Below are 25520 nucleotides of genomic sequence, written 5' to 3'. Positions count from 1 at the left end.
CTTTTTGTGTATTATTTCAGAACTATTGATTGTATGTCAGTATACCACAAGTTGTGGTTCTTTTACAATAGAATTATTTCAGTATTATTTCACATCTATTGTCCCTACCTTACTGCAGCAACAATTATTGATTCTTTTAATATTGAATTTCTGTGAGTGATCCAATGATTACTGTTGTAGTTGATGCTAGCAGCAACCATTCCCTGAAGGCTGCTTTACGCTCACCCCACACACATCCAGCACAGACGTTACTGGATATGTCACCCTGGCAATAAAAATTAGTCGAGCGCACGTGCCCGTACCCGTACCCACTTCTACTATTTATTTGTGTCTGTGTGTTCATTATCTATGCATGATACTGTCTCTGGGCCGTTACGTTGTGCTGTTGTCAGCGTATGCAACCATGTTACCTCTGGCATTGGAAAAAATGTCGGTAATGTAACTTTTAGGTGTATGGCTATCACAGGTGTAAGGCTACCTTACAGAGCATGCATGTTGATGAAAATGATGGTTGGATGTTCTGTGTAGTGTAAGATATAAGTATATTGCAAAAAGTTTAGAAAAAAGGCTCTCTAAGCAGTAGAGGTGTGTCTCGTGAAATGAAGCACAGATATTGACTAAAATGGGTGGGGTTTTCGAACTGTTACAATGGGAAATGTTATGAACTAATGAAATGGTTTTTTATGGTCACATGGCAATCGCGCAGCCAGTGCATAATGAGATCGCACCCGATATGATTTTGAGAAAATATATTTACTAAATATCAGTTTATTACAGTTAGAAATATATAATTGTTTAAAATATTTTTAATTATCGCTTGCTCTCATATACACTTTAAAGTTATTTAGATACAGTTTTGAGACAAAAAAATGAGGGAATGGCGTATGTGACGCGATATCGTACATCTATGACGTAACGCATGGCGTGGCAGCGTGGCAGCGTACATTCATCACATTTGGACGAGTAGCGGGTGCCACCCGATACGTACATGATGTAACGCGCCGCTTGGTAGTGCGTACCGGTCGCATACCACAGTAGCAGCTGGTGCGACCTCATATGTACATCTTGTTACGTGGGATACAGTGTCACAAATCCGTCGGATACGAAATGCGCATCATTTAAATGTGGTGAATATGATTTACGTGATGATCGAGGTTGATAGACTATCAGTACAGGTCTGTAGTTAAAAAAAAAAAAGTTTGATATGCATATTTTTTTGGGAAGATATAAAACATTACATAATTTTTCAAGTTAAAAAAGAATAATAGAGTTGCGAAATATTAAAAAACAATTAGAAAAAATATAGGTTTTATAAATATTAAAATATGAAATTAACATTTAAAAAAAAACCTTTGAAATTCACTGAAAAGACCATAGGTTTTGCAGACGTTATAGTTAGGAATTAGCATTTAAAAAACCTTAAAAATTAACTGAAAAAAACATAGGTTCAGGGGTGTTATAGTTTGTTGGACATTTGACTCATATAAAACCAAAGAAATTCGCCAGTTATAGTTAGTTGAGCTAACTATAACTCGCGCACCCGCAGTGAACTGCTGATGACATATTACATCACTCATGACATGGTCAGTGACATCACTGATGACATCACTGATAACATCTCAAATGACATCACTGATGACATCATCCACGTGATAATATGATGCACATACTGATGCTCTCATATAAACTATGACACACCCACTCTAAAATACAGACAACTATTTTTGAAACCATACACACAAGAATGCCAGATACTACATACCACCAACTATTTCCTAGGTCTATACACACATCCAGTGTCTTATACATACAGTTACTCATCAATACAGTACTATATTATGTACTGATACACCTATACATACAGTCACACCCTACCACTCATCCATAGAGTTAGTCAAACACCTAGTCTGTCATGCAAAGAATGAATTACATACTCAATTACTCATGTATACAGTTATACACACCGACTGAGTTATTTATACACACACCACATCACTTGTTTATGCAGATACTAACAAATACTTAGGGCCCCATTAGGATGACGGGCGGACATTGTCCGCCTGCCACCCTATCGGAGAACAGGACCGCCCGCCATAAGGGCGGGGGTCCCGTGGGGGGAATTAGGATGTGCCCGCCACAGTGGCGGGCACATCCTGTAGTTTTAGCATTGTGGCGGGCGGTGCACTCTGCACCGCCCGCCACAATGCTAAAAATGCTTTTTCGCATTTGCATATGCAAAGCGGCAGGCACCGCGCGGTGCCTGCCGCTTTGCATATGCAAATGTGGGGGGTACCATAGGTACCCCCCATGTGCCCCCCTGACAGTGACGCCAACCTGGGGGCCCTGCAGGGGCCCCCCGCAGCAATCGCCGCATGCCTTTCCGTGGCGGCATTGCCGCCGCGGAAAGGCCCCTAATGTAAGCCATCGTAATATGGCTGGCGGTGTCCATTGGACACCGTCACCATATTAATCTATTACCGCCGCGGTAAAGCGGCGGACGGTCTTTCCATCCGCCATTGTCCCCTCCGCCATCCTAATCAGGCGGAGGGGAAAACGAGAGTGGTTGTCGGGCGGATTGCCTCCGCCAGGGTGGCGGTGGCCACCGCCACCCTGGCGGAGGCAATCCGCCCGATATCCTAATGGAGCCCTATCTGTCTTATACGATCACTGATACAAGCAGACACTCATTTTACACACCCACTCTTCAAATAACTTACTCTCACATATAGTAATTTATATACTTCAACCCTCACATATACTGCCTTAAAACATACGTAGTTACTCACACATATACCACTGAGACATTCATTCACTCACCAACACACCCAAACACACACTAACTCACCCATATAGCCCTTCCCAGATGCACTTTTGAATCCATACAACCAGCCAATCACCCACTCAGACATCTATGCACAGTGTCACACACACCCCCAACACACACTCAGGCACCCATACAGATACTCAGACAACAAATCAATAACCCATACAGACACTCATGTAGCTACTCACCGACCCATGCAGCTGCTTACGCACTAACTGAGAGACTAATACAGACTTTCACATAGTTTAGTCACTAACCCATGCATTCAGTAAGACAAGTTCAATGACTCACTTATACAGTCAGTCACGCACCTACTAAATAATCCATTCAGGCACTTTTAAATCCACTCATTCTTCAATACACCTTAGCATAGATATATATGAAAAATATTTAAACTTTACAGAAACACACATTAACTGGATGATGTCATCAGTGATGTCATTTGAGATGTCATCAGTGATGTCACTGACCATTTCATGAGTGATGTAATATGTGACATCATCAGCAGTGCATTGTGGGCGCACGAGTTATAATTAGCTCATATAACTATAACTGGTTAATTTCTCTGGTTTTATATGAGTCAAATGTCCAACTAACTATACAATCCCTGAAACCTATGGCTTTTTCAGTGAATTTTTAAGGTTTTTTAAATGCTAATTCCTAACTATAATGTCTGTAAAACCTATGTTTTTTTCAGTGAATATATATGTATGTATGTATGTATGTATGTATGTATGTATGTATGTGTATATATATATATATATATATTACCTACTGGCGGTCGCCAGTAGGTATATATAGTTAGGATTTTTTCCCTATGGGATTTTTGAAAATTCTATGTCTAATAACTTTGGCGTTTGTGGACGGAATTGGCTGAAATTTTCTGGAAAATGGAACATTTTGTTTCTGAGCAGCCCCTGGAAATTTGGGGGGGGTTCGTGAAGGGGGGGCCGAGAAAAAAGGGGGGTCCCAAAACGTGTTTTTAACATTGAGTTTTCCATAGGGCGGTCTGTCGCACTTTTAGCCCGAACGGCTGAATGGATTTCCACGAAACTTGGCAAAATTGTAGGGACTGGTAGCCCGATGTGCCTTTTGTAGGTCTCAATATATGTGCTCCAGTGGATTTTGAGAAATTAACGTTCAAAAAAAGATATATATCTAGAGCCGCGCCTGGAGCGCTCCCTGGTACGCGTACAGGGGAGCGCTCCAGGCGCGCCACGCGATCTGCGCACGGCAAGCTGATTGGTTCTCGGGTGTCTATAAACATTCGAAACAGTCCGCAGCGGCCGCCATCTTGTGTCTCGGTAGGATTGAGACACAAGAGGTGGCAAAAATCAAAGGGGGAAATGAGCAAGAGGGAGCAGGGTACACACCCCCTGACCCCCTAGGTTTCATGTGGGGGCCATAAAAGGCTCCCGCGGGTGAAAAAAAAAAATAAAAAAAAAATCGATTTTCGCGGGGGTGAGCGCCCGGTACGCGCACCGGGGAGCGTACGGGGGAGCGGACCATGGAGATTAAAAATGACAGACTTTTAAAAAAATAAAGCTTCTTTTTAAAAATTGGAGGTAGTTCTGAAAAGAACTTTTTTTTTCATTTTGTTGTTTTATATATTTTTTTTTTTGTTTTTTTTGTTTTATATTTTTTTAGACTTTTTAAAACAATTTTATATTTTTTTTGGATTTTTTTCAAGGGAAAAACAAAAACAAGGATTCCAAAACTACTCAACAGGAGCAAAAAAAATTGAAAATTTAGGGACTGGAAGAGCAGCGGTGTTGCTGTTTCTTTAGGGCAATCAGTTCAACACTCTGCTCCCCATAGCAGAGTAGTTCGTCACACTCTGCGCACAAAAATTTGATGCCCGCAAACACCGGCTGAATGTTAGGGATCATTCTTCCACGGGGTGGTCCCGAAGGTGTTGCTCCACCAGTGGAGGTGCTGCCGCCATCTGTTGGTACATTCGGTGCCAGCTCTCTGACACTCTCCCTGGCAAAGTTGTTAGGGTGTCTTCTTTTGACATGCCGGATCAAATTGGCATTGCCAAAACTATATTTTTTCAGAGGATTGCCTCTGGATAAACTACTCCCACATATTTTGCATGTTACTTTGGGAGCGTTGACTTTTTTCTGTCCTTCTGGGATGTCGTAAAATTTCCAGATGAAATGGGTTTTTTTCTTTTGCTGAGGAGGGTCCTCATCTAAAAATCCCTCTGAATCACTGCTGGATGACTCTCTTGCAGCCATTGCTGGAGATCAGAAAAGTAGGAGATAGAGTAGACACAACAGCTCTTGCTCTCTCCAAGTACAAAGCAATAGTGAGAGAAATGGGTGGGTTTCACACAATTTGAAAAAAAAAAGTAATGAACCAATGAAAAGTGTTATTTTAAAGTCACATGGTTTGACGCGCTTACGCTACGCGCCCCGGGGCGCGCCCCGGGCGTGTATCGTAAGCGCATCGGGGCGCTTACGTTGCGCGATCGTATGCGCTTCCGGGTGCGCTTACGCGGTGCGTCATAAGACGCATCTCGCGGCTACGCGATACGTGTCTTATGACGCAAGGCGTGGCGGCTACGCGAAACGTCACGATGTTGTTTTCGTTCTCGGCAATAGCGCTTCCGGGACGCGTATTAGTACGCGCCCCGGGGCGCGCCGCCAGATTGCGCTTACCCGTGCGTTCACCTGTCCGCGCCCCGGGAGCGCACTAAAAATAATATTAAAAAAAAATAAAAAAATTATAAAATATAAAATTAGATTTAAAATGTATTATTTTTATAAAGATTTGCTATTAAAAAACCTATGAAATTCACTGAAAAAACCATAGGTTATAGACCATATATAGTTAGGAATTAGCATTTACAAAACCTTGAAAATTCACTGAAAAAACCATAGGTTATAGACCATATATAGTTAGGAATTAGCATTTAGAAAACCTTATTTTACTCACACAAAACCATTGAAATTCCATATATAGTTAGTTGCACTAACTATATATCGCGCAACCGCAATCCACTGCTGATGATGTCACATATTACATCATTCATGACATGGTCAGTGACATCACTGATGACATCACTGATGACATCTCAAATGACATCACTGATGACATCATCTAGTGTCTGTGTGTTTTTGTAAAGTTTAAATACGTTTTACATATTGAAGAATGACTGGATGTATGGAAGACTGAGTGTGTGTGTGGCTGGCTGGGAGGTGTGTGACTCTGTGCATATCAATGTGTACTTGTATCAGTGATTGTATAAGAGAGTAAGTATGTGTTAGTATATGTGTGAAAAGTATGGTGTTCTGTGTTTAACTATAGATGAGGAAATCGAAGTGTGATTGATTCTTCACAGGACTGACTAGGTGTATGAGTGCATATGATAGTGTTCTAATAATAAGTGACTGTATGTATGAGTAATTGTATGGGTGAATGAATGAATGTGTGTGTAGACGTACGAATCAGTGAGTGTGTATGTAGTAACTGGTATTGGTGTTTCATGATGTCATCAGTGATGTCATTTGAGATGTCATCAGTGATGTCACTGAAGTATGGTGTTCTGTGTTTAACTGTATAGATGAAGAAATGGAAGTGTGATTGATTCTTTACAGGACTGACTTGGTGTGTGAGTAACTCCATGGATGAGTGGCAGTGTGTGACTGTCTGCATAGGTGTATGAGTGCATATGATAGTGTTGTAATAATAAGTGACTGTATGTATGAGTGATTGTATGGGTGAATGAGTGAATGTGTGTGTAGACGTAGGAATCAGTGAGTGCGTATGTAGTAACTGGTATTGGTGTGTCATGATGTCATCAGTGATGTCATTTGAGATGTCATCAGTGATGTCATCAGTGATGTCATTTGAGATGTCATCAGTGATGTCATCAGTGATGTCACTGACCATGTCATGAATGATGTAATATGTGACATCATCAGCAGTGGATTGCGGTTGCGCGATATATAGTTAGTGCAACTAACTATATATGGAATTTCAATGGTTTTGTGTGAGTAAAATAAGGTTTTCTAAATGCTAATTCCTAACTATATATGGTCTATAACCTATGGTTTTTTCAGTGAATATATATATATATATATATATATATTCATATACGTAATATTTACATATGTCTATATATATATATATGTGTCTATAGGTGTAAAGCTAAGAAATCCTCCACGGGATGATCCAACCTCATTACCTGGTGGGAAAAAATGTAGGGCCGTGTCTCGGTCATGAACTGAACACCCCACACAGGGATGGTAGGTAGCTGCTTGGCGAAGCCTCAGCATGCAGGGACCCCTCGACGTCTGCTGAAGTGTCTCCTCTGCTAACCCCCAAAAATGATTCTTTATTTCTAATAAAAAGCATCCTTGCAATGTATATGTAGATTAGTGTTGTTGTAGGTAGGCAGGAAGCCCTGTCACCCAGTGGATGAAGATAGAACAATATTTGCATAATGTGCACAAAGGCCTTGTGCTCAGTGTTCGAGACTTCATGATAATGTTGTGCGGAGCCAGATGTGTAAGCAAAGCAGTTTCAGAGAAACTTATCCAACATTGTGACACTTGCAAATATGTTGGAAAGGTCACAGTAAAATGGTATTGTGCAGAAAGAGGAAAGAAGTGAATTGCGAGGGTGTAAGTTATAGTTAGCTCAGGTAACTATAACTGCTGAAATTCACTGGTGTTGTACTAGTGAAATCTGAGCCTAACTATAACGTCCCAGTAACCTTTATTTTTTTTGGAGTGAATATATATATATGCAACACAGTGACCCCGTATTTGACACCAATATGAGCAAAGAAGACTACACTAACAGCATATTGGACATATGGAGCAAACTGACTAACTGGGGGTATAAAGGTATTCTCAAATGGAAGGAATATTGTTTTATGAAACGCGATTATCCCAAACTACCCGTTCTATACCTTCTTCCTAAGGTGCACAAAGACAGCATCAATCATTTGGGCAGACCTATTGTCTCCTCGCGGGACAGTGCATTGGAGAACATTTTGAGGTACATTGTGATCACCCTCCCATCATGCGATAGAGACACCAAAGATTTCCTAGCTAAAATCAATGACATCCAGTGGCAGAGCAAATATCTATTAATCACCCTGGATGTCAACTCGTTATACACCATCATAGACCAAGAGCAAGGCACAGCTTCCTGCTTTAAATACCTTTCCAAGAGACCTGTGAGATGTCAGGAACACACCACCATGATCTTGGACATGATCAGGCATTGCTTACAAAATAACATCTTCATGTTTGATGGCTCCATATATAGAGAGGTCCTTGGGACTGCCATAGGGATTTGTTTTGCCCCAACTTTTGCCAATCTGTTCCTGGGGCAAATGAGGAAGAAATCCTCAAAGACAGTGACAACTTCCCTGAATTTGAAAAGGTGGTCCTATGGCTGCACTATATAGACTACCTGCTCTCAATCTGGAAAGGTACTGAGTATGAAGCCAATAAGTTCATTGAGAAGCTCAACCATAACAAATTAACTCTCATGAGTATGCATTCAGTCAAGGTCAAGATCATTGGCAACAAAATAAAAACTTGTTTCTGTAGCAAAACCACAGCTGGAACCAGCGTGTTACATGCCACGAGCAGCCACCCTGATAAACTCAAATGGAGTATCTCCTATGGGGAACTCCTCAGGGTCAGGTGCAACTGCAGCACTGAAGGTTCCTTCCGAGCAGAACAAGCCATCATGATCTCGAGATTCAATGAACGCAGATACCCTACATGGGCCCTCAAAAAGGCTTTGGAGAAAGTCAGCTAGGTGAACAGGGTTACCACCCTGCTTGACCAGCACATTGACACCACCACCACTGGTGAAGATGTGAGAAGGATCATACTCACCTGCAATAGCAACTCAAGCGATATACAGAAAATCATCAGCAAATACTGGGATATCCTGACCAGTGACCCTGTCATAGGGCACTCCATGCCGAGAAGATACAGAAGCACCTATAGGAAGGGATGTAGCCTTAGAGACATTCTGGTACACAGTCACATCACAACCGTCGAACAAACCAGAGGTCATAATCTCCAGGGATTTTTTCCCTGCGGCCACTCCAAAGCATGTCACAGGAGCCTTATGAAGAAAAATACTCCACCCCCAGAGCCAACTCTGACAGATGGAGTCTGCAGTTTTATTACCTGCAGCTCCTCCTTTGTTGTGTACATCCTAGAATGCCTATGCAACCTTAGGTATGTAGGGAGCACAACATTCATGGTTAAAAAGAGGGTTCTCGAAAACATGAGAGCCATCACTAACAAAGTCCAACATCATCCGATAGCTAGGCATTTCCAAAGCCACCACTTTTCCAACTGTTCCAAACTGAGATATGTTGCAGTAGAACAGGTGCACCCAGATTCCAGATGAGGCAATAGGATACTCAAGCTCAGAAAGAGAGAATCCAGATACATTGTTGGTCTCGAAACAAGGTATCCATGCAGGCACAATATGGATGTAGAATCGGGCATACATCTCAAGGAAGACTAGACCTTGTCCAGTACATATTTTTTATCCTATCTCTGCTGTTTCTCATTCTATCTGAACAGTTTTTACCTCTCTCCCTATTTGTCTTTTCCTTTTTCACTGTTCTTCATTTCTGCTGAGAAGTTTAGTAATGATAGTTACCCATTTATTTAATCAATTGTTGTATATATTTGTCTGTTTTACAGGAGGAAAGGAAGGGACCCATTGGATTGAGTCAGTGACTACCACATGGCTACCCTTCTTTTTTCTTCATAGAGTGACCACCTGGTGTTCCACATGCACGAGATGAGGAGTTATTCACTTTTGTTATTTTATTTCATTTGTAATTTATCGTCAATGTCATCTGATGCATCGCTAACCCTTAACTAGGCCATTTGAGCATTGTATACTCAACCCATGCAGCCTTGTCCATAACCCACTTGGGCCCTGAACACTTTGCCACAATGAGTTTTGTATTTGGCACTTGACTCTTATTCCTCCCCATGGTCCACCTTAGCACTTGCCTTTCACTCCTCCTTCACTATCTGAGGTGGAGTTATGGGTCCTGCCCCATGCGCTCTTGGGATCCACTTGTGCTGCAGTCTCGGGACTCAGCCCATGCATGTCTACACCTTGACAGCACTGGAGTATTCACACCTACTCCGCCGGGGGGGCCACAGCAATTTTTTTCCATTTGCCTTTTTCTGAAGCTGCCTACTGTGGGCATGTGACACACTCTGCCCACATTATACCACAAACTCAGTACAAAATCTCATACATACAATACTGATCGACGGCAGCTTTAATATGCGTATAAATTATTTATTGCATGACACACCAGTGACACTTTTCTGCATATACTCCTTACTACAGACCAACATTCCAAGATGGCAACCATTGTGTGTTTCTTGAGACACTGTAATCAGTCAGTAGTCCTTTAACCATGTCTTCAGAGGCTATGTAACGATGCCCATATGTTTGTGTCTTTGTGTGATGAGGACCAGGCCCGGACTGGCCATAGCGGGCTCCGGGCAATCCCCCGGTGCGCCGCACGGGTTGGGGCCGGTTTTGGGCCCCTGGGGGCCGTTTTTGTTACAGGGTCGGTTTTGCAGCAAAATCGTCCCTGTAACAAAATCGGCAGAAAACCGGCCCTGACAAAAGAGCTCAGCGGCACCCCAATCCCCACCTCCCCCCCCACGGGGGAGGGAGGGGGCCCGAGCACTTTGCCAGGGCCCGTTTTGGTTCCCAGTCCGGCCCTGATGAAGACTGCTGGTCAGTTGAAACCCGTTACTGAATAATGAAGTCAATAAATCAGCCTCACTGCATTGGATTTCCTGCCTGAGTGTGCACTTTATTGGAATTTTTGGTATATAGTAATTACCAGCAGGCTCTGCGTTGATGTTTAAAGTTGTTCCATTTCAATGGGTGCCGCCTCTGCAGAATTGTGTCCAAACAAAGAGGTATAGAAGCTGCGCGCACTAACTGCTGGTGCCAGCATAGGGGTAAAAGACCTCCAACCGCAACAAATATTATTCACCAAAGAGAGGTGCTGCACACCCGGAGATTCCAATTAGCAGGTTTCTTTATTAATAAAACAGCATATAAATCCACAATGCATTTCGACCGTAAATCTTTCTCAAGTGGTATTGCTGCTTAGAAGTTCTATTCATCATGCCTTAATATACTGTTCAAAGCATTCTGGGATTTGTAGTGCTTGATTGTGTTCCACTCAGTGTTTATAATACCTTGGTAGCACACCACAACCCACATGACAAAGTTCAAATGAACATTTTAGTAATGTAGCATACCACTAGTCTCCGGACCCTTCTAAAATTAATCTGGGGTTGCATCAGTGAAATTAATGTACCAAGGCTCATTCCCACCATGTCCTCAGTGTGCCTATCCTCAAACAGCCTCGCTCGGCATCTTTGAAGTTAGCCTTTATGCGTCAGTCTCCAAATGTCTCGTACACTATGCCTTGGACAGTATATTAAGGCATGACGAATAGAACTGCTAATCAGTATGACCACTCGAAATGCATCGTGGATTTGTATGCTGTTTTGTTAATAAAGACACCTGCTAATTGGAATCTCCGTGTGTGCAGCGCCTCTCTTTGGTGAATAATATATATATATCACCAACCATGTCCCTTACGAAGGGTGCATTTTCCACAGCTGGTGCGCGTGACGAGGCTGGACAGGCCTCGCATCCAATACTTCACCAATGTTGAAAAAACACGCAGCACTCTCCCAGATTGGTGTAAATCACAGTTTAATTTTACATTAGCAGAGTCATTCCTCCTCCTTCACCAACGCGTTTCACCCTGCTGGGCTTGATCACGGTGCAACAAAACAATAGTCCCTCCACAGTTTCTGTACTTTATACCAAACACCCATTAGACACATTATGGTGCATTCTGGGTTAGGTAGTTCTTGACTTTTTCATCACTCATTTTGTGTATTTAAACTTAATTATTTAACACACTGTTGTATGCCACACAATCAGTCCTCCTTGCGAATGCAATTTAGTGGGTGAGTTCTTATGGGTTATATATATATATATATACACATATGTTAAAGTTAGGATCCCCAGGTATAGGAATTCCTCAGATTTTTGCTCACTAATAATTTTCCCCATTTGACGAAACTTTCCAGATCTATAGTCTTTTCACTATTGCTGGAGGATGGAAAGCTCCGTAGTGATTGGTCAAGGGGGTGCACAGAAAACTAACCAAAGCATTTTCCTTTGACTTTGTAATGCATGCAGTGTGAAAATGACTGATTGAATTTCCATTATACATTATGGTGTACAGATGATCCTTTTGGTTACTACAGGTAAGTAGGAAAGTATTGTTTATCATATAAGGTATTTTAACTAAGTGATATCTGTCGTTGCTACAGTTTCATGAAATTTTGCTTTATTTCACAGTATTTTGTGAAACTACTATGGTAAATAATGATGACAAGGCATTATGTAATTGGCTACTGACTAAGTTTACAAAATGGGTAGCCATATTGTTTTAAGAATACTTTAGCTGTGTTCTGCATTACGCCCTTAGATATAGGTAATTATTTGGTTTTATATTGTTTCCTTATAGATAGGAAAAATTATCAATACATTTCAATATTTGTTTTAACTGTACGGAGTACAGGTACTTTGTAGAAAATATTGAAGTACTTAAATAAAATAAACAAAAAATAAATGTAGATTTTTTAAAAAAAAGACTGTACTACACCATACTTAACTAATATAGTGTACTGCAGTATATTTTCCATTATTTTATATGGAATGTGCACCCAAAAAGTAACATTCATGTATTACGGAGAAACTCATATCCCCCACAGAAATAGAATGAAATGAGACTTAGTAAAGAGAAATAGATAAAGAATTGAATAAAAAAGGACAATAATCCTGAATGGGTACGATGCAGGTCGTATATTCCTGAATATGTTCATGCTAACGACAGACCAAAAAATCAGGAATGATTACAATTTTATTTATTCTTTGGCATTTTGTAAATGCCTTTACCCCTATTGTATTTATCATCAATTGTGTATATGTGTTAGGGAGTATGTATTTCCTTCTATTTTAATTGAAAAGTAACTCTTTCATGTCTATTATGATGCACTAGTGTTTAAAAAAGTCTTCCTGGTAATACTCTGCTAACTTGAAAAAGGCCGTTTACGGCTGAAATACGTTGTTTTTGTGAGCGATTAAAACACTCGTAACACCAGGACAGTGTGCTGCCTCATTCCTGTGGGTCTGAAGTTTCTCGAAATTTGTGGTTACCGCTACCACGGCAGGCACCGGCACATGGGCAGGTGTGCTGTGTTTGGCGGACACTTCTTTGGATATATATATATATATATATATATATATATATATATATATATATATATATATATATATATATATATATATATATATATATATTTTTGTCATCAGTGATGTCATCAGTGATGTCACTGACCATGTCATGAATGATGTAATATGTGACATGATCAGCAGTGGATTGCGGGTGCGCGATATATAGTTAGTGCAACTAACTATATATGGAATTTCAATGGTTTTGTGTGAGTAAAATAAGGTTTTTTAAATGCTAATTCCTAACTATATATGGTCTATAACCTATGGTTTTTTCAGTGAATTTTCAAGGTTTTGTAAATGCTAATTCCTAACTATATATGGTCTATAACCTATGGTTTTTTCAGTGAATTTCAATGGTTTTTTAATAGCAAATATCATAAGCTGTCGAATGTCAAGTACGTGGTAAGTGAAAACATTTTCGTGTTTATGCACACTGATCTGCTTTGAATGGTGCCCCCCCGCTCATTTCTATTAGGAGTACTCTCTCTTTGCACATAGTGAAGGGTAGTTAACGCAGGCCTTTGCCCCCGTTGTAATACGTCGTGCCTGCTTCTCTCTCCATTTGATTGATTGTTATCCAAGTATTTACTGTTTTAGAATTGGTTCTCTTTGGTTCATTCTCTATTTACAAACAAACACAGAGTCGCAATACTCTGTTTAGTCTTCGCAGATAACGAAAAATCGTGTAAAAAAAAAAGAAAAGGAATCGAGCAAAATCAGTAGGCCACTAATGGGATCTCTTTTTGACCTCGCTAAAATAGAAACATTAAGAACAACCCCTCATGACAAATACAAAACTAGTGAGATGAACTGAACTCCACACAATGATGGCTGCAAAACAGCTTGGCTCCGCCACCCACCTCGCCCAAAATAACGATAAAGAGCGGCTGCCATGATTGGTTGCGGAATGGCCACGACGGAGCTACGAAATGGTGCTGCTCTCATGCTAACCCCAGCTTCAGTCTGAATATCCAGAAACACTGTAGACTACCAATTCGATCAGTTCCGGTAGCGCCCCAATGTAACCCGGTAGAGAAGAACTAGCCCTCCCCTCTTTGACTGATGGTTCTTGTTGCCTGTCCCTTCTGTTGTCATTTAACAGAACTATTTAGCCTGCTGAAAGGGGTTGTGTTCCAACCGCTGGTTGGTGGAGACATTTTGACTATATTCTGGACCTGCGTTGTCGCGTAATGCGTCATATGACGCGCCGCGTTAGCGCATCCGGAAGTCATCCGGGGTGCGCAGCGCGTAACGTAAGCATAACAAGTCATGTGACTTGTTAATAAAACTTTTCATTGGTTCATTTTACTTTTCTTATTCTAATGATGAAAGGCTTGGTCATATGACCTAAAAATTACGCTTTTTATTACTTCCGAACATTATTTTTTCTTAAATATATGTTATAATGTTCCAGGCTAATGTACTTTCCCGGAAAATTTACAACTGTCCTGCAAGTAAAATATATTCTTTTTTCGAGAAAAAGAGCGTTTCTTCGTCCCATGACGGAGCCGTTGAGCAAAAGAGGGTCGACCTGCTGTCTTAGTCGCCGATACGCCTGAATATGAGATTCTTATCGATCACTTTATGTTGCAGGAGTAGAAAACACAACAGCCCTTGACCATTTATCTTTACTGCGTTCCTTCGAATTATACCTTTTACCCTTCATGTAATTGGTCTGCTTTATTTCACTTGCCTTTTACTGATTCTAAAACAGTGACTATTATTAAAAACTTTACCAATGTATATACTACTGCCATGTTTTCTTTTAAAAACCTTTATTGTGAAAATTTCATTATACAAATACGAGCCTATAACCACGTGGGCCGGCCACGGAGCAAACTGTAATCGTATATGATGAGTAGACATTTACACTGTAGAGGAACGTAACGGGCGGGCCATTAGGTTGCAAGAACTAAGGTGTCTAACAGTTACGGAATCGGTGGACGTACATTTTATAATTAAAATACGACAGGGCCAGTTACAATAAAATTATCTAGATATACATTTGCGGGCAAGTACCATCGGTGACGTTAATTCGAACTTTCAATAGTACAGTAATCAATAACACATCAGAACTTAATATCAATAGGGATGTCGAAATATTCAATCAATTCTCGTCCCCGCCCGCCATGTGCTTCAACACTGCATACGTATCTCGTGATTTCAAGGTTCTGCAACCAGTACACAACAAGGAGTTACGAGTCCCATTTATTCCGGCGCCATTTTGGGCGAGGACGGGCAGGTCCAGGATATAGTCAAAATGTCTCTACCAACCATCGACTATGATGATGTTCATATGCTGTATTTATTAGAGTAACACTCATCTGTCCACATGAAATTAATTTGCCACAATCTAAACATGTCATTTTAATCTTTCCAAAGTTCTTCTAAATATTTGGGACCATTTCCCTTGCCTCTGATGCTGTCAGTGCCACTTCTTTGATGAATGTACTAGCAGGTCAAGGGTTCTCCTCCAAATCTCTCTTTTATGCAGCACTATAATTAATTGGTGCCACCTCTCCATATGACGATGCATGGTATAGTTACCATAACTATATTTTTTTTCGGTTCCTCTGGAGAGTTCATCGTGGCAGATGAAGCGTGTAACGTACCGGGCATTTACCTTTTTTTGCATGTACAGGAAAGAAAAAAAAAAATCGAGCTTCCGAGTTCTAACGTGTCCCAGGGCCATTTTAGTGGACCAGGCCCAAATCCAAAGAACAGGCCGCCATTTTGAGAGTCCTGTTGCAGCCGCCTGTCGCTGTAGCATCAAGAGCAGCCGAAACTCAGCTGAATGGCAACTGAAACGGTAAAGGGGCGCCCCACTACAGCAGACGAGCCTCCACCTAGGAAGGCCCGTTCACGCCGCCTCCCCCCCCCCTTCGGGCACCCCACGCCGTTATTCGGAGCAGTATTGTAGGATGGCCACACCAGTGCGGCAACTTGCTAGACATCACCTCGGTGGTAACCGAATCTCAACGCCTTGTGGTGTCTTCTATTCAGAAAACATTGTTATGCTGCCTTCGACCTATTCGCCGCAAGTGCGCACACAACTCAACTGCATAGCTTCCTAGACACCACCTCGGTGCCATCCGGATCTTGGAATCTCAGCGCCTTTTGGTGTCTTCTCTTCAGAAAATATTGTTGCGCTGCCTTTGGCCCCATTCGCACATCGGTCCGCTACTGACGCCATCTCACAGGCTAATGGGGCGCCCCACGCCGACTTTCAGCATTGTAGGATGACCACACCAGTACAGCAACTTGCTAGACATCACCTCGGTGCCATCCGGATCTCGGCGCCCCACTGCAGATGAAGTGCCTCTCAACTATGAAACCACCACGGTGACATCCGGATCTTGGCGCGTTGTGCTGCCTTCGGCCTATTCGCACATCGGTCCGCTACTGACGCCATCTCACAGGCTAATGGGGCGCCCCACGCCGACTTTCAGCATTGTAGGATGACCACACCAGTACAGCAACTTGCTAGACATCATCTCGGTGCCATCCGGATCTTGGCATCTCAACGCCTAGTGGTATCTTCCATACAGAAAATATTGTTGCGCTGCCTTTGACCCCATTCGCACATCGGTCCGCAACTTAGACATCACCTCGGTGCCATCCGGATCTTGGCATCTCAGCGCCTTGTGGTGTCAGTCAGGAAATATTGTTGCGCTGCCTTTGGCCCCTTTCGCACATCAGTCCGCTACTGACACCATTTCACAGGCCAACAGGGCGCCCCACGCCGACTTTTACCATTGTAGGATGGCCACACCAGTGCCACAACTTGCTAGACACCACCTCGGTGCCATCCGGATCTTGGCATCTCAGCGCCTTGTGGTGTCTTCTATTCCGAAAATATTGTTGCGCTGCCTTTGGCCCCATTCGCACATCGGTCCGCTACTGCCGCCATCTCACAGGCCAACGGGGCGCCCCACGCCGACTTTCAACATTGTAGGATGGCCACACCAGTGCGGCAACTTACTAGACACCACCTCGGTGCCATCCGGATCTTGGCGCGTTGTGCTGCCTTCGGCCTATTCGCACATCGGTCCGCTACTGACGCAAACTCACAGGCCAACGGGGCGCCCCACGCCGACTTTCAGCATTGTAGGATGGCCACACCAGTGCTGCAACTTGCTGGACACCACCTCGGTGCCATCCGGATCTTGGCGCGTTGTATTGCCTTCGGCCTATTCGCACATCGGTGCGCTACGGCCGCCGCCACACGTGCCAATGTATTTTCTCCGCATTTTATACCCTATGCCGCATAACAGGTCATGTGACTTGTTTATAAAACTTTTCATTGGTTCATTTTACTTTTGGTTTCCTAATGATGGAAGGCTTGATCATATGACCTAAAAACAACACTTTTCATTGGATGAAAACTTTTTTTTTTTCCCAAACGATGAAAGCCCCACCTTGTTTCTGGATGTTTCAGACTGAAGCTGGCTTCAGCATGAGAGCACCACCATCTCGTAGCTCCGTCGTGGTCATTCCGCGAGCAATCATGGCAACCGCTCCCCACCAGAAGCCTACAGGAGTCGGGGGCCCCCAAAACTTTTGATAAATCCTCAAGGCGGAGGGGACGCTTTCGAGAATGGGGTCCAAGACCTAGCAGACAAGCGTCCAATTTCCAAGGTGTCCCAGGGCCATTTCAGTGGACCAGGCCCAAAAAGGAAACAGCCTGCCGCCATTTTGAGAGTCCTGTGACAGCCGCCTATCGCTGCACCGCAAGAGTGGGCGCAACTCAGCTGAATTGCGGCTTTTGACACAGTGGACCAAAAACGGACGGAATGGCAACTGAAACGGTAAAGGGGCGCCCCACTACAACAGATGACACTCCACCTGGAGAGGCCCGTTCACGCCGCCTCCCCCGGGGCGCCCCACGCCGTTATTCGGAGCAGCATTGTAGGATACCAAAACCAGTGCGGCAACTTACTGGACATCACCTTGGTGCCATCGTTCTGCTGCCTTGGAACTATTCGCACAACATTTTGCTACTGATGACCCACCCCCCGCGACGCCCCGCGCCAGAAATCTGGACGTTGTGCTGCGTTGGGACTATTCGCACAGCCGACCGCTACTTCGTTGTTTTTCCCTAAAAATGTTTATATGTTATTACTGTTTTTGTTTTCTTGTATATATTTATAAGTTATTAAAGTTTTATAATCTTACTACTTTGTTGGAGTGCTATATATTTTTAATGTGACACATAATTGTAAAAACTTTGATGTACAAAGAGTCATCCCTGGAATCTTCCGCTTCAGGCTCGGTCCCCTCCCCAATCACAATACAGGATGGTTTTCAGATAATAGGAACGCGTCTGCTGTGACGGATCTCATCGAGTGTGGGCCTTGATCTACTATAACTCCTTTGAAGAGGGGTGATTCTTTACAGCTGGGGCCATAAACTACATCTGCAGGGCTAGCTGATACCCTAGGACCGGCCTGGACAATCGGACACAGAGGAAAAGGAGTGTCAGAGGGTGCGGTAGTGAATAGGGCGAAAGGGAGGTGTCGGGCGGGCACAGGGTGTGATTCTCAGGGAAGAGCAGCGCAGATGGGGGGTGGTTTATTACCCATGCATAAGACAGAGAGCGGGGGTGACCACTGCCTGGGGGAGATGCTTGCGAGGGTGGGGAGTCATGCTAAGGATCGACAGCGTGCACAGAGTGGGTCTGGTCAAGGCATCTAAAATGACTGCCGTGCACGACAAAAGTGTGGCATTTGAAAAAAGGCAAGATGGCGCAGACAATGTTTTTCAACACTTCCTGATTTCTTTGAATCGAACGTTAACAGACGTTGGGGCATATTACCAAAGTTAAGCGATATTTATCCCTAACGATGCTTAGCAACGATTTTTTTACCGCTAAGCATCGTCAGAAATTATCGCAGATAAACCTTGCTATTATCAAGGTTTATCGCAAATACGATAAAAAACGACCGCAATGCATTAATATCGCTGAAAACTCAGCGATATTCATGCATTACCGAGCTAATGCTCTTAGCCATGTTATCCACCTCCCATTGGATAACATGCCTTAGAACTGCTCAGGGCAGGTGCTAGCTTTTGGAGATATTCGCGCTTATCGCGAATATTTCCAAAAGTTGATAATAGGAGATAGCGATGTTAGCGACTGTTTCCAGTCGCTAACATCTTGGCATGCCCACTTTGCATGTCATTAGTGATAAATATCACTCACATGCAAAGTGGGGCCCAAGATGGTCGCTATCTCCTACTAGCCGTCGCTAACTGGTGTTAGCAACAGCTAGGTAATACAGATATAATTTTATCTCCGCGAAGCGGAGCGCTGTTACAGATATATATCTTTTTTTGAACGTTAATTTCTCAAAATCCACTGGAGCACATATATTGAGACCTAGCAAAGGCACATCGGACTACCAGTCCCTACAATTTTGCCAAGTTTCGTGCAAATCCATTCAGCCGTTCGATTATTATTATTTATTTTTTTTGCCTCGCGGGGCCCTTTTAAAACCTCCACATCAAACCTAAGAGGTCAAGGAGAATCTACTATGCCCCCTTATGGTCATTTGCCCCTTCGCTTTGGCCTCCTCTTGTCTCTCGATCCTACCGAGAGACAAGATGGCGGCCGCTACGGACTGTTTGGAATGTTTACAGACACCGGAGAACCAATCAGCTTCGCAAACCTCCGTTACGCGAAGCGGAGCGCTGTTACAGATATATATCTTTTTTTGAACGTTAATTTCTCAAAATCCACTGGAGCACATATATTGAGACCTAGCAAAGGCACATCGGGCTACCAGTCCCTAATATTTTACCAAGTTTCGTGCAAATCCATTCAGCCGTTCGATTATTATTATTATTTTTTTTTTTGCCCCGCGGGGCCCTTTTAAAACCTCCACATCAAACCTAGGGGGTCAGCGAGGATCTACTATGCCCCCTTATGGTCATTTGCCCCTTCGCTTTGGCCTCCTCTTGTCTCTCGATCCTACCGAGAGACAAGATGGCGGCCGCTACGGACTGTTTGGAATGTTTACAGACGCCGGAGAACCAATCAGCTTCGCTTCACAAAGCTCCGTTGCGCGAAAAGTACGCGAACTGGAGCGCTGCCCGGTCCGCTGTTACAGATATATATCTTTTTTTGAACGTTAATTTCTCAAAATCCACTGAAGCACATATATTGAGACCTACAAAAGGCACATCGGGCTACCAGTCCCTACAATTTTGCCAAGTTTCGTGCAAATCCATTCAGCCGTTCGGGCTAAAAGTGAGGCCAACCGCCCTATGGAAAACTCAATGTTAAAAACACGTTTTGGGACCCCCCTTTTTTCTCGGCCCCCCCTTGACGAACCCCCCCCAAATTTTCAAGGGCTGCTCAGAAACAAAATGTACCATTTTCAGCCAATTCCGTCCACAAACGCCAAAGTTATTAGACATAGAATTTTCAAAAATCCCATAGAGAAAAAATCCTAACTATATATACCTACTGGCGACCGCCAGTAGGTAATTACCTACTGGCGGTCGCCAGTAGGTATATATAGTTAGGATTTTTTCTCTATGGGTTTTTTGAAAATTCTATGTCTAATAACTTTGGCGTTTGTGGACGGAATTGGCTGAAATTTTCAGGAAAATGGCACATTTTGTTTCTGAGCAGCCCCTGAAAATTGGGGGGGGTTCGTCCAGGGGGGGTCGAGAAAAAAGGGGGGTCCCAAAACGTGTTTTTAACATTGAGTTTTCCATAGGGCGGTTGGCCTCACTTTTAGCCCGAACGGCTGAATGGATTTGCACGAAACTTGGCAAAATTGTAGGGACTGGTAGCCCGATGTGCCTTTTGTAGGTCTCAATATATGTGCTACAGTGGATTTTGAGAAATTAACGTTTAAAAAAAGATATATATCTGTAACAGCGGACCGGGCAGCGCTCCAGGACGCGTATTTTTCGCGCAACGGAGCTTTGTGAAGCGAAGCTGATTGGTTCTCCGGCGTCTGTCAACATTCCAAACAGTCCGTAGCGGCCGCCATCTTGTCTCTCGGTAGGATCGAGAGACAAGAGGAGGCCAAAGCGAAGGGGCAAATGACCATAAGGGGGAATAGTAGATCCTCGCTGACCCCCTAGGTTTGATGTGGAGGTTTTAAAAGGGCCCCGCGGGGCAAAAAAAATAAATAATAATAATAATCGAACGGCTGAATGGATTTGCACGAAACTTGGCAAAATTGTAGGGACTGGTAGCCCGATGTGCCTTTGCTAGGTCTCAATATATGTGCTTCAGTGGATTTTGAGAAATTAACGTTCAAAAAAAGATATATATCTGTAACAGCGCACCGCTTCGCGTACTTTTCGCGTTACGGAGCTTTGCGAAGCGAAGCTGATTGGCTCTCCGGTGTCTGTAAACATTCCAAACAGTACGTAGCGGCCGCCATCTTGTCTCTCGGTAGGATCGAGAGACAAGAGGAGGCCAAAGCGAAGGGGCAAATGACCATAAGGGGGCATAGTAGATCCTCGCTGACCCCCTAGGTTTGATGTGGAGGTTTAAAAAGGGCCCCGCGGGGCAAAAAAAAAAAATAATAATAATAATCGAACGGCTGAATGGATTTGCACGAAACTTGGTAAAATTTTAGGGACTGGTAGCCCGATGTGCCTTTGCTAGGTCTCAATATATGTGCTTCAGTGCATTTTGAGAAATTAACGTTCAAAAACAAGATATATATCTGTAACAGCGCTCCGCTTCGCGGAGATAAAATTATATCTGTATTACCTAGCTGTTGCTAACACCAGTTAGCGACGGCTAGTAGGAGATAGCGACCATCTTGGGCCCCACTTTGCATGTGAGTGATATTTATCACTAATGACATGCAAAGTGGGCATGCCAAGATGTTAGCGACTGGAAACAGTCGCTAACATCGCTATCTCCTATTATCAACTTTTGGAAATATTCGAGATAAGCGCGAATATCTCCAAAAAGTAACAGCTGCCCTGAGCAGTTCTTAGCCATGTTATGCAATGGGAGGTGGATAACATGGCTAAGAGCATTAGCTCGGTAATGCATGAATATCGCTGAGTTTTCAGCGATATTAATGCATTGCGGTCGTTTTTTATCGTATTTGCGATAAACCTTGATAATAGCAAGGTTTATCTGCGATAATTTCTGACGGTAAAAAAATCTTTGCAATGCATCGTTAGGGATAAATATCGCTTAACTTTGGTAATATGCCCCAACGTCTGTTAACGTTCGATTCGAAGGAAATCAGGAAGTGTTGAAAAACATTGTCTGCGCCATCTTGTCTTTTTTCAAATGCCACACTTTTGTCGTGCACGGCAGCCATTTTAGATGCCTTGACCAGACCCACTCTGTGCACGCTGTCGATCCTTAGCATGGCTCCCCACCCTCGCAAGCATCTCACCCAGGCAGTGGTCACCCCCGCTCTCTGTCTTATGCATGGGTAATAAACCTCCCCCCATCTGCGCTGCTCTTCCCTGAGAATCACACCCTGTGCCCCCCCGACACCTCCCTTTCGCCCTATTCACTACCGCACCCTCTGACACTCCTTTTCCTCTGTGTCCGATTGTCCAGGCCGGTCCTAGGCTATCAGCTAGCCCTGCAGATGTAGTTTATGGCCACAGCTGTAAAGAATCACCCCTCTTCAAAGGAGTTATAGTAGATCAAGGCCCACACTCGATGAGATCCGTCACAGCAGAAGCGTTGCTATTATCTGAAAACCATCCTGTATTGTGATTGGGGAGGGGACCGAGCGTGAAGCGGAAGATTCCAGGGATGACTCTTTGTACATCAAAGTTTTTACAATTATGTGTCACATTAAAAATATATAGCACTCCGACAAAGTAGTAAGATTATAAAACTTTTATAATTTATAAATATATACAAGAAAACAAAAATAGTAATAACATATAAACATTTTTAGGGAAAAACAACGAAGTAGCGGTCGGCTGTGCGAATAGTCCCAATGCAGCACAACGTCCAGATTTCCGGCGTGGGGCGTCGCGGGGGGTGGGTCATCAGTAGCAAACTGTTGTGCGAATAGTTCCAAGGCAGCAGAACGCGCCGAAATCTAGATGACACGAAAGTGATGTCTAGTAAGTTGCCACCCAGCAAATAACGGCATGGGGCGTCGCGGGGGGTGGGTCATCAGTAGCAAACTGTTGTGCGAATAGTTCCAAGGCAGCAGAACGATGGCACCAAGGTGATGTCCAGTAAGTTGCCGCACTGGTTTTGGTATCCTACAATGCTGCTCCGAATAACGGCGTGGGGCGCCCCGGGGGAGGCGGCGTGAACGGGCCTCTCCAGGTGGAGTGTCATCTGTTGTAGTGGGGCGCCCCTTTACCGTTTCAGTTGCCATTCCGTCCGTTTTTGGTCCACTGTGTCAAAAGCCGCAATTCAGCTGAGTTGCGCCCACTCTTGCGGTGCAGCGATAGGCGGCTGTCACAGGACTCTCAAAATGGCGGCAGGCTCTTTCCTTTTTGGGCCTGGTCCACTGAAATGGCCCTGGGACACCTTGGAAATCGGACGCTTGTCTGCTAGGTCTTGGACCCCATTCTCGAAAGCGTCCCCTCCGCCTTGAGAATTCATCAAAAGTTTTGGGGGCCCCGACTCCTGCAGGCTTCTGGTGGGGAGCGGCTGCCATGATTGCTCGCGGAATGACCACGACGGAGCTACGAGATGGTGGTGCTCTCATGCTGACGCCAGTTTAGTCTGAAACATCCAGAAACAAGGTGGGGCTTTCATCGTTTGGGAAAAAAAAAAAAGTTTTCATCCAATGAAAAGTGTTGTTTTTAGGTCATATGATCAAGCCTTCCATCATTAGGAAACCAAAAGTAAAATGAACCAATGAAAAGTTTTATAAACAAGTCACATGACCTGTTATGCGGCATAGGGTATAAAATGCGGAGAAAATACGTTGGCACGTGAGGCGGCGTCAGTAGCGGACCGATGTGCGAATAGGCCGAAGGCAATACAACGCGCCAAGATCCGGATGGCACTGAGGTGGTGTCCAGCAAGTTGCAGCACTGGTGTGGCCATCCTACAATGCTGAAAGTCGGCGTGGGGCGCCCCGTTGGCCTGTGAGTTTGCGTCAGTAGCGGACCGATGTGCGAATAGGCCGAAGGCAGCACAACGCGCCAAGATCCGGATGGCACCGAGGTGGTGTCTAGTAAGTTGCCGCACTGGTGTGTCCATCCAACAATGCTGAAAGTCGGCGTGGGGCGCCCCAATGGCCTGTGAGATGGCGTCAGTAGCGGACCGATGTGCGAATAGGCCGAAGGCAGCACAACGCGCCAAGATCCGGATGGCACCGAGGTGGTGTCTAGTAAGTTGTCGCACTTCTGTGGCCATCCTACAATGTTGAAAGTCGGCGTGGGGCGCCCCGTTGGCCTGTGAGATGGCGTCAGTAGCGGACCGATGTGCGAATGGGGCCAAAGGCAGCGCAACAATATTTTCTGACTGACACCACAAGGCGCTGAGATGCCAAGATCCGGATGGCACCGAGGTGATGTCTAAGTTGCGGACTGATGTGCGAATGGGGCCAAAGGCAGCGTAACAATATTTTTTGTATGGAAGATACCACTAGGCGTTGAGATGCCAAGATTCGGATGGCACCAAGGTGATGTCTAGCAAGTTGCTGTACTGGTATGGTCATCCTACAATGCTGAAACTCGGCGTGGGTCGCCCCATTAGCATGTGAGATGGCGTCAGTAGCGGACCTATGTGCGAATAGGCCGAAGGCAGCACAACGCGCCAAGATCCGGATGTCACCGTGGTGGTTTCATAGTTGAGAGGCACTTCATCTGCAGTGGGGCGCCGAGATCCGGATGGCACCGAGGTGATGTCTAGCAAGTTGCTGTACTGGTGTGGTCATTCTACAATGCTGAAAGTCGGCGTGGGGCGCCCCATTAGCCTGTGAGATGGCGTCAGTAGCGGACTGATGTGCGAATGGGGCCAAAGGCAGCGCAACAATATTTTCTGAAGAGAAGACACCAAAAGGTGCTGAGATTCCAAGATCCGGATGGCACCGAGGTGGTGTCTAGCAAGCTATGCAGTTGAGTTGTGTGCGCACTTGCGGCGAATAGGTCGAAGGCAGCATAACAATGTTTTTTGAATAGAAGACACCACAAGGCGTTGAGATTCGGTTACCACCGAGGTGATGTCTAGCAAGTTGCCGCACTGGTGTGGCCATCCTACAATACTGCTCCGAATAACGGCGTGGGGTGCCCGAAGGGGGGGGGAGCCGGCGTGAATGGGCCTTCCTAGGTGGAGGCTCGTCTGCTGTAGTAGGGGGCCCCTTTACCGTTTCAGTTGCCATTCAGCTGAGTTTCGGCTGCTCTTGATGCTACAGCGACAGGCGGCTGC

The sequence above is a fragment of the Lissotriton helveticus genome, chromosome 7 (assembly GCF_964261635.1).
Source record: "Lissotriton helveticus chromosome 7, aLisHel1.1, whole genome shotgun sequence".
Taxonomy (NCBI): domain Eukaryota; kingdom Metazoa; phylum Chordata; class Amphibia; order Caudata; family Salamandridae; genus Lissotriton; species Lissotriton helveticus.
The sequence above is the reverse complement of the archived record's forward strand: the minus strand, read 5'-3'. Positions refer to the sequence as shown.